Source organism: Lepidochelys kempii, chromosome 17, assembly GCF_965140265.1.
Source record: "Lepidochelys kempii isolate rLepKem1 chromosome 17, rLepKem1.hap2, whole genome shotgun sequence".
NCBI classification, from domain to species: domain Eukaryota; kingdom Metazoa; phylum Chordata; order Testudines; family Cheloniidae; genus Lepidochelys; species Lepidochelys kempii.
In genome coordinates this window covers 5,863,258-5,877,088 of record NC_133272.1, presented here as the reverse complement: position 1 = coordinate 5,877,088, position 13,831 = coordinate 5,863,258, and the positions used below count along the sequence as shown (strand labels likewise).

General features: G+C 37.6%; 1 protein-coding gene across 1 annotated transcript in view; it reads right to left on the bottom strand.

The window, feature by feature from the left end:
* Window positions 1–13,831, bottom strand: part of BRIP1 (BRCA1 interacting DNA helicase 1) — a 134,837-nt gene that overhangs the window by 40,050 nt on the left and 80,956 nt on the right. The window lies entirely within an intron of this gene.

Genomic DNA, 13,831 nt, shown 5'->3' with positions numbered 1-13,831 from the left:
TACTGCAATGCAATCTCTTTATCATGAAAGTTGAACTTACAAATGTAGAATTATGTACAAAAAAACCTGCATTCAAAAATAAAACGATGAAAATTTTAGAGCCTGCAAGTTCACTCAGTCCTACTTCTTGTTCAGCCAATCACGAAAACAAACAAGTTTGTTTCTACATTTGCAGGAGATAATGCTGCCCGCTTCTTTTTTATGTCACATGAAAGTGAGAACAGGCGTTCTCATGGCAACATTGTAGCCAGCATCGCAAGATAGTTACATGCCAGATGCACTTAAAGATTCATATGTCCCTTCATGCTTCAACCATCATTCCAGAGGACATGCGACCGTGCTGATGATGGCTTCTGCTTGATAACAATCCAAAGCAGTGCAGACCAACGCATGTTCATTTTCATTATCTGAGTCAGTTGCCACCAGCAGAAGGTTGATTTTCTTTGTGGTGGTTTGGGTTCTATAGCTTCCGCATCAGAATGTTGCTCTTTTAAGACTTCTGAAAGCATGCTCCATACCTTGTCCCTCTCAGATTTTGGAAGGCACTTCAGATTCTTAAATCATAGAATATCAGGGTTGGAAGGGACCTCAAGAGGACCTCTGTAATCTATGGATGCGGGTAAAACAGAGCAGGGGATATACAATTCTCCCCCCAAAGAGTTCAGTCACAAATTTAATTAAAAAAATAATGCATTAACGAGAATCATCAGCACAGAAGTACATCCTTTGGAATGGTGGCCACAGCACAAAGGACGCTGTGAATATTTAGCATATATGGGAGGGATAGCTCAGTGGTTTGAGCTTTGGCCTGCTAAACCCAGGGCTGTGAATTCAATCCTTGAGGGGGCCATTTAGCGATATGAGGCAAAAATTGGGGATTGGTCCTGCTTTGAGCAGGGGGTTGGACTAGATGACCTCCTGAGGTCCCTTCCAACCCTGATATTCTATGATTCTATGGCATGTAAATATCTTGCAACTCTGGCTACAAAAGAGCCATGCAAATGCCTGTTCTCACTTTCTGGTGACATTGTAAATAAAAAGAGGGCAACATTATCTCCTGTAAATGTAAACAAACCTGTTTGGCTTCAAAAGTAGGACTGAGTGGACTTGTAGGCTCTGATGTTTTACATTGTTTTGTTTTTGAGTGCAGTTATGTAATGAAAAAAATTTACATTTGTAAGTTGCACTTTCACGACAAAGAGATTGCACTACATTACTTGTATGAAGTGAATTGAAAAATACTGTTTATTTTGTTTATTTTTACCGAGCAAATATTTGTAACAAAAATAATATACACTTTGATTTCAATTACCACACAGAATACAATATATATGAAAATATGACTATATATATATAATATATATGAAAATGTAAAAAAAATCCAAAATATTTAATAAATTTCAATTGGTATTATATTGTTTTAACAGTGTGATTAAAACTATGATTAATTGTGTTTATTTTTTTAATCACAGTTAATTTTTTTGAGTTCATCGAGTGAGTTAACTGCGATTAATTGACAGCCCTAATTTCCACAGCTCCCTCCCCCACATCTTTGACAGGTCCCTGATGACTCTTCATGCCTTCATTTCCTCACTTTACATTGTATCCCAACCCGTAAAGCCATTAAGCCACACCATGATATGATGCTATGTAAGGCATGATGGCTACCAGTTTTGTAGCTGAAAATGGTGCTGGACTTTGGGAATCTGTGACTTCAAGAGAAGAAATGAACAGGAAGAGACAAAGAGCAGGGGAGGGAACCCTGTTTATGGGTAAAGAACAAACGACTTATCTAATATACTGAGGGGTACAGAAAGATGCCGTGGTATCCTTCACCTGGGGAGACAAGCTGCCAATGGGCTTGGTCTCATAAAAGGAGGGTCTCAGTCATCCTGGCTGGAAAATGCTGTGAGGACTTTGAATAAAAGTACTTTATTAGACAAGAGGGCATCTTGTCAGTTATGTTTAGGCTCCAGAATGTATGTTATGATTTTATTTTACATGTAACCTTTTGCTTCCATTAATCCACTTGCTATCATTTTAATCTCTGGTCTTGGTTAAACGTATACTTGATTTCTCCACAAATAAATCTAAGTGCTGTTTGCCAGGTAGAGCTGTGTCCTAAGATGAAACTGATAAGCTGGTGTGCACAATTCTTTTGGGAGTAACAGATCAGTGAACGCTGCGAGTGTCCAGTGGAACAGGGGCTGGACACTCAGACGACTAAGGGGTTGGAGTGTGCCTATCGCTAACCTGCATGAGGGACAGCGGTGCCTGTGTAGGCTGAGAGGGGAGTACTTCTGCTGCCTGTGGCTGGAGTTGCCAGAGAGCTGACCCCTGGCAGGCATAGACAAGGCTCCCTCACATTAAGGGCAAGTGGTAGTGAGGTGCTTTACAACCCTGGGTACCCCAGGAAAGCATCAGAGTCCATCAAAGCAACACACCTTAAATGTCAGAGTGGCCACTACTGAGCACCATGTGGTACTCCCTCAAAGCAAGGGGCTGTTGAAAGAAAAGAAAGAGTAGGAAATTACTTGCTTCTCAGATTGCCAGCTAGAAAGATCAAAGACAGGAGAGACCCACTGCTGGGGTTGAAACCAAAGATGCTGTTTTCATCTGACATCTTCTGGATCCTAAAAGCTCTAGTTTTCAATACTTTTAAATTAGCTCAAATAAACTTGACAAAAAGTTAGAAATAAAAAGTATGGACATACCATTTAACAACAGTTGTACCTAACAGATTGTAGTCTCTGCATCTGTTATCCCAAATTAACACAGGTTAGCCCCTTTGTAATCAAATAGTTTGCTTGCTTTACATGCTCTCTATGCTTAATGAAAATGTGTATTAAATCTAAAACCAAAAAAAGTATGGAATGAACACAGGCTCTTGTTGATTGATTGGCTGGGGGCAATTATGCCATTAGTTATCATCACTTCCCCTTCTTTCACCAATCCCCAGTCTGAATTTTATCAACCTAGGGAGCAAGACACCCAGAGATCCATTCCTTCACCTGATCGTTTTGCCTGATGATGCATAACACACCTTTCAAGACACCAGAATGGCAACACACATTTGATATGAACAGAGATTAAGTAGATCTGGTTTGATGGACAGAAATAACTATTTTAAGTTAGGTTTCAGAGTAGCAGCCGTGTTAGTCTGTATCTGCAAAAAGAAAAGGAGTACTTGTGGCAACTTAGAGACTAACAAATTTATTTGAGCATAAGCTTTCATGAGCTACAGCTCACTTCATCGGAATACATCACAAAAGCTTATGCTCAAATAAATTTGTTAGTCTCTAAGGGGCCACAAGTCCTCCTTTTCTTTTTATTTTAAGTTAATTTCTCTTACTGCTGAATGATCGCTAGTATTTTTCTTAACAATTCTGCAGTACAACCACCTGATTCCATATATTTAAAGATTTTTAAGTTCACAGTTCAACTCTGTAATAAGGATTATGCTTTTCATAGTCAAACCCTGACTTTTTGTCAGTCCTCTGCCGCCCCCTTCAACTCCACTCACTGTACACTGTCTCAGTCCTTTGCCTCAGGTTGTGCAAACTGCTCCCTCTGGAACCTGGACCAATCCCTAACTCCCCCCAGGAAGGAGAGACCTACACATGAATTCATCCCATCAGGTTTGAGCTCCAGAGTGGAGGGCATAAAAAACTCTGACAAGGAGAAACTGAATCTCTTTTATGCTATCTGGATTCTGAGGGTCAAAGATTCCTAAACATAAACAAAGAGATCCCCATGCTGCTTGGAATGGGTTAACCTTCAAAGACACTTTGAACTGAAAGATTATTACAACTATGTCACCTTTTGGATCACAGACAAACTCATTTGTGTATATATGCCTGCTTGCCTTAACCTGTAATAACTCATTTCTTTTTCCCAGTTAAAAACTGTTAAATAGTTTATTACAGGATTGGCTACAGGCTTTGTCTTTGATACGAGATGTAAGATACAACCTGACCTGGGTAAGTGACTGGCCTCTTGGAACTGGGAGCAACTTGAATATTTTGTGAATTATGGTGTAAATGACCATTTTTCACATAATTCAGCTTGCCAGGGCAGCAAGGTAGACTGGAGTGTCTAAGGGTACTGCCTGTGACTCCATTATAAGACTATTTTAGTACTTTGGGCACTCACATTTGTTACTGGGTTGTTGAACTCTAATTACAGAACATACAAGTTTGGGGTATCTGCCCTGCTTTTAGACAGTCTGCCCTGAGGCTGGTACTCTCACTCATGAGCCATTTCAGACAGCATGACAGTATACATGTCTAGAGAACAAAATGGGTACATTTTATCCATTATCCTGTAATGAGCAGTAGGTTTTGCTTTTATAATATGTAAAACACTGATCCCAGTTCACAAATTAACAACTAGAAACTCTGGATCAGAAAGTTTACAAACAGAATGATTCAACTTCTTGTTAATGCAAAAACCACATGATAATAAGGAGAATTAATATGCAGCAGGGTAATCAACCTCTCACTGGGTTGCTTCAAAATTTCACACTATCAACAATAAATAGGTCCCACTTTCAAAGATTTTATCTATATAAACTGTAGACACTGTATAAATCTCCATAGATTTTTTAAAAATCTGAAATTCACCCAGTCAATCCTACTGTATTCTTCTCATTTTAAAAAGAAATAGCTTCCACTCACTATCGGCAAAGAGTGTATTAGAACATCTTTCATCCAGATCCATCAGAAACCATCTGCAAAGCCAAAGTTCTTTCCACTTTTATGGATTACACAGTAATGTAAACAGCATTGTCTACCTCTCCCCTTTGAGGAATACAGTCAAAGCCCCTACTGGCCCTTGATGACTTCAGGTTTGTCTTTTAACTGACACCAGCAAGTCTACCTTCTGTATGTAAAAATGCAAATTATGAATATAATTAATATTTGGCAAGGATAAAACAATTTCATATAAAATGTACTTATTCCATTTTAATGGTGTTTGCCATATACAGGATCTTTCTTGTATACAGAAAAGGTATGCAAATGCTTTTATAAACATGATACGCACTCACACTATACACACAGACACAATAATGAGTGCTATAGAGATACCTATAAATAAAAATAAATAAAATATCACACACATCCATGCTTCATAGGAACTGTGAACTCAAGTGCAGGGTTATAATGAAAAACAATAGCACTTTGGGTTGGAAAAACACAAATAAGAGTGGGGTATAATGCCAGAAACCACAGGAGGAGGCCATTAATGCCCACAGTCAGTCACTTTCTCTACCCAGGGGAATAATAGTTTTTGCAGGGCAAGGCAGTCTATATATGTTTTATTAAACCCTTTAAATATGGACTCTCTAATGGTTCTATAAATGAAATGAGGTTTTCCTCCAAGAAAGCAGAAAATCTTGTTAGGCAAGTAGAATCTGCCATCTTCCCAGAAGCTGATGGATGTTTATTTGATTTTTTTTCCCCTTGTAATTTTAAAACAGTTGCAAGTTCTTCCCCAGGAGCTGTGTTCTTAGTATCTAGGCTTGTCTCCCAATTCTGCTGTTTCTTGTTTTTTAGATGGCCGCTGAAGCTTTCCAATATCTTGTGAAATATGAGAGAAGAGGTTTCCTCTGCATCTTTTACCATTTCTCTCCGCTGCCTCCAGCTGTGGTCCTCATATCCTACTTCATAGATATGTTCCCTTCCCAGATTCCTTTTTTCGCTTTTCCAATCTCAGGGGCAGGCAAGGTGGTTCCTATTCCATGCAACAAAGCCAAAGATTTGCTAACGCTACATGAGTATAATTTCCAAAATCTTAAGCAAAGGGAAGCTGACAAGTTAAACTGCAGCAATCATACTGCTGCAGAAGACTATGGGAAAACAGTCACTTTCTTTGCACTATCCCCTGGTTGATTGATTTATGAGGAATAGGTCCTTGGGAATGAGGTGGGAAGTCTAAAGGAGAACACAAAACTATCAGTTAATTGTTCTCCTTTATATGCCCCACTCCGAGGGCCTGTTACTCAGAAATCCCTTACATTGAATATGCACTTAATATTTTCATGCTGGTTTTAAATGGGCATCAAGCAGCATTTAGAGAGGGAACATTTGTGGAATTTAATAACATAGAGAATATGCAAAGAGAAAGGAAGATGGAGCCTTGTTCATTCCCAAGAGACATCTGATGGTGCAGGAAGGATTCAGATAATAGCTTTGGAACTAATCAGCAGTTAAATAACTATTGGCTTTTATTACACTGCAAACTACAGCAATGAAGTAGTGCATCCTTCTCATTTGTAATGGGCTTGTCATCATGGTATTTAGATACTATATCATAATCTTCTGAAACAGGTGGATCTTGAGGTGCTTTCTTTAATTACCCAATGACTGCCCATGAACCTATTCTCCCACTGCCTATGTAACCACTAATCTTAGACAAATATCCTGTACCCCATTGAAAGCTTGCAATTATACATAAAAGACCTACCCCTTTGGAACTTCCACATTTTCTTCACCTTATTTGTACAGGGAGGGTTTTGAAAAGCTACAAAGTCCATTTTATCAAACTTACCAGTCTAGCATCTCTGAATCAATTTAATTGTTACTTGGAAATAAGGTGTGGAGAAACAGCCATTAGGCTTTCCTTAATAAAATCACAGTATTGCCACCATTGTTAGCGCAAAAAGTCAGAGATCCTCAAGGGACGAACATTGATCTAAAAGCCTTTTCCCATGCAGAGCTCTTCATGTGTTTGCTACCAGAATTTTCTTTTTGAATAAGCATTGCTTCAAAATCAAACTGTGTCTCCAGTGGGCTGGAAACGTGTTTGAAGGGTCAAACAGAAGTTCTACACAGAGTCAGCATAAAACTTCAGAAATGGAAAATACAGATGCACCCAACCCAGTGGCTTGGCAGCCAAGCTTCAAAAAACCCCACTTTTGGTGAAACTCAAATGGATACAGTGCATTTGGGACAGCAAGAACAACCACTTGTTCAAAAAGGGGCTCATACCAGCCCATCCGTCAACATATAAGAGATAGACACAAAAATGCACAACATTCTTATAATATTGTATTCTATAACTTCTTCAGAATCAGTTCATCAATATAATTTCATTTACAGGTTATATAAAAGGGAGGGGGTTGGGAGGAGTTTTGGAGTAACTTTTCAAAACAGCTAAAGTTCCATATTTTGAAATATTTCCCTTTAATTACAGGACCTTAAATGTATATTTAACATGTAATTATAGATTTTAAATATATATGAAAAATCTTTTAGTTAAAAAATAGTGGCCAAGTGGTAATACTCTACACTGCCATGCTGCAGTTCTGGGTTCTATTGTTAGTTTAGGACAGCAAGGGCAGGGGTTTCCAGAGAAGTGTGGGACAAAGATTAATTCATGTCACTCCCTATAACTGATTACACTGATTGTTTCCAAAAGGAGTCCTAACATCCAGTCTGCATTCAGCTGTGACAAAAGGACCTGGAGATCAGGGGTATCAAACAAAGGGAAAAAAAGAATGCCTCAAGGCTCTGACACATGAAGAGGATCACAGTGAATTTTTAACTTACTGAAAGTTTAAGTATATAATTTTGGTTCCACACTTGTGAAGTTACAAACTGTCTCAAGACTACTATAAACTTATTTCTCCCACTCCCCGCTGCCCTCCAATTTTGGAAGAGTCTTTTAACCTCACAGTACCAGAAACATTTTAAAGAACTGCAGATGTACAGAAACTGTGCCCAGCTGCATCTCTCTGTACAAGTATACGGTGCACAAAAGTATTTCATCAATGATTATGAAATTCATGGAGACACAAGAGAGGCTGTCAACTTGAATTTGTGCTCTTCAAGCCCTTTGATAATTTATAAATTGTGAAGATGGCCATAAATTCTACAGGTTCATGAAATAAACCACAAGCAACAGACCAAGGAAAACGCATGCAAGGGCAATTCCAGCTGCCTGGAAATCTTACTGGCGAGGAGGGAACAAAACCAGACCACAGTCCACTTTAAAAAAAAAAAAGAAAAGTTTAATTCCACACTGTTGTTTTTCACCTTTCAAGTTAGTACTCTATTCACATTTGGCTGAGTTGCACATAAAACTCTTCCAGATAACCACATAAAAATAAAAATATTTGGGGATACTAATTTCAAGCATAAATCTAATAAATCATTCCAACATTTCAATTACAAGAACTCTTTATAAACATCATAAAAAATCATAAGGGACAAGATGACGGCTACTGATATAGGTTTTCTGAAGTAATTTGGGAACAGAAATCTAATTATTTTTATGATATAGTAAAAAAACCCACCAAAATTATTAAAACTTAACTTTGTGATAATTTTGTTGCTTTTTACTAACATTCAGAACATTAAAAGTTGCTTGATTTTGCCTAGATAAGCACTTTAATGCTTTTTAAAACACATTAGTTATTTAACAAAAACAACAAAAATCAGACCGTACCAGAGGTGGAATATTTTTAATAGCTTTGCTTTAAATTTCGTACTAGGTTATATTTAACTACATTTTGTACATTGCCTTTTTCTGTCAGATGGGAAATTACACATTCACATTTCTGTGTTTGTTTGACAGCTCTTCTTTTTTATTGATCTCTTTGTTGTGTTTTTATCAGTCCAGATCCCAAAACATTAGCCATAAACCTCGATTCCACTTTAAATTCTATAATACCAGTTCACGAAGAGACTGATATATCCACTTACCTAGGCCACGGAATGAGGCAATCACCATTGGAGAGGTCAATTTAAAAGTTCATTTTAACTAAAGTGGTGCCTATCCAGCACTCCTTACTGACTCCAGCAAAGCTGCAATTAAAATCAATGGTAGTTTTAGTTTTGCCGAGTAAGGAGGTATGTGTTTGCCATGAGCTCAGCAAGTGAAGCAGACTTACCTTGGTGAACATTATATAATGTTTTTTCATATATAAATTTAATATTTGTGAAAGATGCCTAGTTAGCCCTAGAAACTGATGTCTTTTCATTCACTGAAGTGGCACAGCATGGGCTACAGCAGTGAAAGTTTTCCCAAAGTGCTCATCCCTAATCTGAGAAACCATAACTTTGGGCGAGAAGGTAGTTTGGTCTCCATTGTGATTCAATTTTTGGCCCCCCTAATAAAACTACCAATAAGGGTGCCAACTGTGGTGGTGAGTTTTGTAGAATAGGGTCCTGTTCTCAAAGAACGGGATAGACCAACATGTAATAAAAAGATTTGAACTGCTGACGTACGAGTTCTACATTCCACTAACCAACTACTACCCCATTGGAAGTCCTCCACATCAGTCGTTATAACTACTAATTGTATGTAAAATACTGTGGCCAGCTCTTGCATATTTGGTATAATCTGGTATAATTATAAAAACATTACACTTTCTACAAATGCAAAGCCTTTTAACAATAATTTTAACCAATTTTTTTAAAATACAAATTTATATTTTTTCTTCACAGGGATAACCATAACGTATGTTTTATTTCTCACAAATGCAGTTTTCTTTTCTTACTACAGGATGTCTCTCACCATTTGGACCGTCTGCAGGAACTAGTCCAGGTTGCTCATATGTCATAGCATGATCATAACTGCAGCTACATCAGCTGCCTTTTCCCTTCCTCTCAGAAGAGAGCTATACGCAGCCTAAGCAGACAGGATCTTAAAATAGTGAAGATCATATTTTCCATGAAAGTAATCCTCTGATGATCTCAGAATACCGACATTTTTATACTGTGTCTAGTTCCATTGGTATTACATCTCCTTTAATAAACTTCCATGATGATGAAGTTTGCTGAATCACCTATTTATCTGCAGCTGTATCTTTTTGTCCAGACCACTCTCCTACTAGCCTCAGGCCCTAATCAGTCCTCCGCAGTGGTTAATTGCATGGCTATATGTTCTAGCTTTGAATTAAGAATGAACGTAGCATCCACATTGTCATTTTTTGCAATGATTATTTTTAGTATTTCTCTTAGGGAACTCCTTGAAGGAAGTTACAGAAGGAATGAGACACTGGTAAAGCAAAACAGCATTAGGAGGAAGACCTGTTTCTCTGTTCTTTCTTTTAGGTATTTTTACTCAGGTGTGTGTTTCGGATACAATCCCAACATGGAGGCGGTCACTGATAGATATACTGGGCCTACTCCTTAAACATTAATGGTATTAAATACAAATGTCTTCAAGGAGCTATTGAAGAATATGTCTGATCAGGGTCTACCTACTTTTTATATAAAACTCTCAACACTAATACTATAGACTGATACTAAATATGATTTCTTCAAAAAGCCATGGCAGAACACTGCGCTAGTAATACTCATGCTAAAAGCTTCCAAAAATACTAATTTGCCAAGCTTGTCTATTAAAAGATTTAGAACCCAATGTATATAACACACCAAAATCACTAGAAATCTATACCATGAAAAATCCAATTGTTGTTAGTTATTAATATTGATGTAGCTCCCAAAGGGCCAATTAAGGTCAGCACACCATTTGTGATAGGTGCAGTAGAAACACATCATCCCATAGAGGTTACAATTTTAAAAAGACAAAAAAGGACAGAAGGAGAGTACAACAATGCAGAAACAAAATCTTCAGGTGATGAAGGACCCATCTCTTAGTACCACTTTTTTTTTTTTTAATTTGGGGGGAGGATTGGGATCAGGAGGGAATTGCAAGAAGTAATTAGTAACAAGAGCAATAAAAATGGAACAAAGGTAAGAATGGAAGGAGGACACTGAATGGGAGCATACAGAAGAACACCGAGAACTGCGACAATGAGGCCGATAGAAGTGGGACTGTGTAGGAGAGGAGTGGAAGGCATTTGGACCAATTTATGTCTTATGATTTCCTATGTGGGGTGAAGAGGTCCTCCTGCCACCTGGGAAGTTGAGCCCATTAGCAGCCAGTGCAGAAGGAAGTGGGAAAGGCCATTAAATTTGCACTGGGAGTGGTCATGCTGCTGCAGTCCCCCTTCCTTTCAATATCTTTGAAGATAAATACTATGGAAGACACTATACAATATTTAATAAAGTAGGTGTATTTCAGTTTTTATTCCCCTTCCAAACACATATCTGTTAAAAATATCTGCAGAAAATATTCTTTAAAACTAAAAGCAGCAACCAATTTATGTCACCTATACCACAAATATTGTATGTGTAATATTTCAAAGGGTGGGCACTTGTGCATCTTTTACATGTGAGTTTCATCTTGAATTTTTATAACATTGTTTATCTTGTTTTGCATTTCTACTTTTTAATTATTTCCTAAATAAAAGTTTATTCTCGTTGTTAGATATGACAATAAAAATGTGAGAGACAAGGTGGGCAAGGTAATATCTTTTACTGGACCAATTTCGGTTGATGAGAAAGACAAACTTTCAAGCTTACAGAGGACCTGAAAAAGAGCTTAGATTAGATGCTCTGGCCTGTGCCAAACTGCCTCCCCTGACTACTTACTGGTACTTTAAATTTGGAGAATTAAAATGAATTGAAAGATCCCCTAAATTAATGAACAGTAAGAAAATAACTCATGCCTATAAAGTGAAGGTCTATACATTTAAAGTGAAAATAGTTAAAAATAAAAGGATTTTAAGATCGCTCAGGCTGGTACTGACAGACAAGATTTTAAAAAATAAGTGGATATCAAACGCTTAATAGTTTTTTCTTTCCTAAAAAGGAAGTTAGTTTGTGAGATGTCATCAGTTTATAGATGGGATTCAAGAAGCTGAACATAGACCTTTATCCAAATCTCACATTCCTTCTTACATTTTAAATTTCTTCCAGTGTTATGAAGAAAGATCACACAAGCTTTTAATATTCTTAACAGGTGGGCCTCTACTGCGGAATCTTCTGTCCTCTTGTCCTGCTTTCTTTAAGCACATCTCAAGAAAAAGCTACTCTCAACAGGAAATCCATACTATTAAGTGCTATCCCAAGAGACTGATGCATTTAGACCTTTCGTACCCTATTGCAAAAACAGAGAATCAGCTTAAAGACAAACCTCCTCACAGCAGACAGAGATCTGTAAACTTCAAGAACTCATTTGAAAAAGAAAATCTTTTTCAGTTTTGAAATACTGTACCTATATTTCTCAGGAAACAATTTTCTGCAAGAAAACACTACCAGATATTCTCCCCATACAACATTATGACCAAGACCTACATGAGAGACACCTGCATACTCTAGGAAACTCGGAGTAAAATCTGGGCTGGCCCACACAGGCTTGGCACATATAGTGTGTTCAAAAAAAATGCAACCCAACTACATAATTAAACTAAAGGCTGTATATGGTGAAAAGCTCTGTGCTATGAACAAGGTTAGGATCACTATGTACACACACTAGCACAATAAAAAGGTGAATAATTCATCATCATTTCTGAAGAAAGAGTACGCATCGCTCAACTTGGGGGGAACACAAGGGATTTCACTGGTATGATTTTTCTTTAGGGACAATGACAAAGTGCCGCTCACCAGCAGGAAACTGAAGCACTGAACTGTGTTCCACGTGCCATAAATCAACACTGCAACCTACAGGATGTCTCTCTGGTACCAACAAACCATCAATTTTTCAATAAGCCCCTTAAATAATGGAAAATATGAATGGCGACAACAGTAATGAAAAATGAAATGTTTTGCACGCTGAAGACTCCAGAACAACACTGTTAATATGTTGTTTCCACTGTTAAAAGTAGCCATTTATGCAAAATCTGTACTTTTCCCCAAAACAATTTACATATTTTTCTCAAAACAAATTGGCAAACCTTTGAAACACTGAATCATTTAAAGCTATCACAGTTATTTCTAAGCAATCTGGTTCTTTTGTGGTTCTAAAGTCGACTAAGACAACAGCTTTCTGTGCTACAGTAGTACTTGTGTGTATAAACATTTACCTTGGGCTAACTATATTGTTTTGCTTGCTAATGAGACAACGATCTCTTTTACAAAGAATGCTGTCAGTGAAAGTATTTTTAAAAGGACTATTTAGAAGTTGTTTCCAAATCAAATGTGACTTTTAAAATATATATTCTGTAACAAGGTTAGCATTCCACACTGCTGTCCTCTTCCTCACCCGTTGTCAAAAAAACAATTTCAATCATCCCTTGACCTCCTTTTTCCAGAGCAAACAAAACAAAAAAAAAATGAGAGAGACAGACAAGATTGGCTTAGTGGCATATTAGCAGTGAAGCACAGTGCCATGTGGGAAAACTGATTCAAAACAGGCTTGTAGTCCTAGGCCTTGGGCCAACCAAGCCTGAGAATGCTGTGCAGCTGACACGGTAAATTGAAGTAGCTGGATGTGTGTCATGGGGAACTGATTCCAATAGTAGAAGAGTAATAGCAGGATCTGTCTTTTAGTCTCCTTATCTTGTTAATAGAAAAAATAATGTAACTAAGTATTTATATAGCACTTTTGATCTGTAGATCTCAAAGCACTTTATAAAGGTGGTTATGATTACCCCCATTTACAGAATGGGAAATTGAAGAAGAAAAAACAAGGTTAAGCAATTTGCCTAACATCATATAGCAAGTCAGAGACAGAACTCAATGTAAAAAACTCCCATTTTCAATCCCTGAACACCAAGAGTTTTGTGTAGTGGTCAACTCTAACTGGGTAACGTGAAGGAAAGTTAATAAATTTTAAAAGGAAAATATCAGACTAACCTCTCAAAGCTGGTTAAAAGCTTCTGGTGTGTGGGGGTGGGGTTAATCAGCCAACATTATTTAGGATAGTTCTGGGCCCAAGTTACAGAATGAAACCAATGTTAAACTACTGAAATGCAAAGCGAGAAAGACTTTCTACAAGTAAGCCAATGCAAATGATGATCCTTCACCAATGATATCAA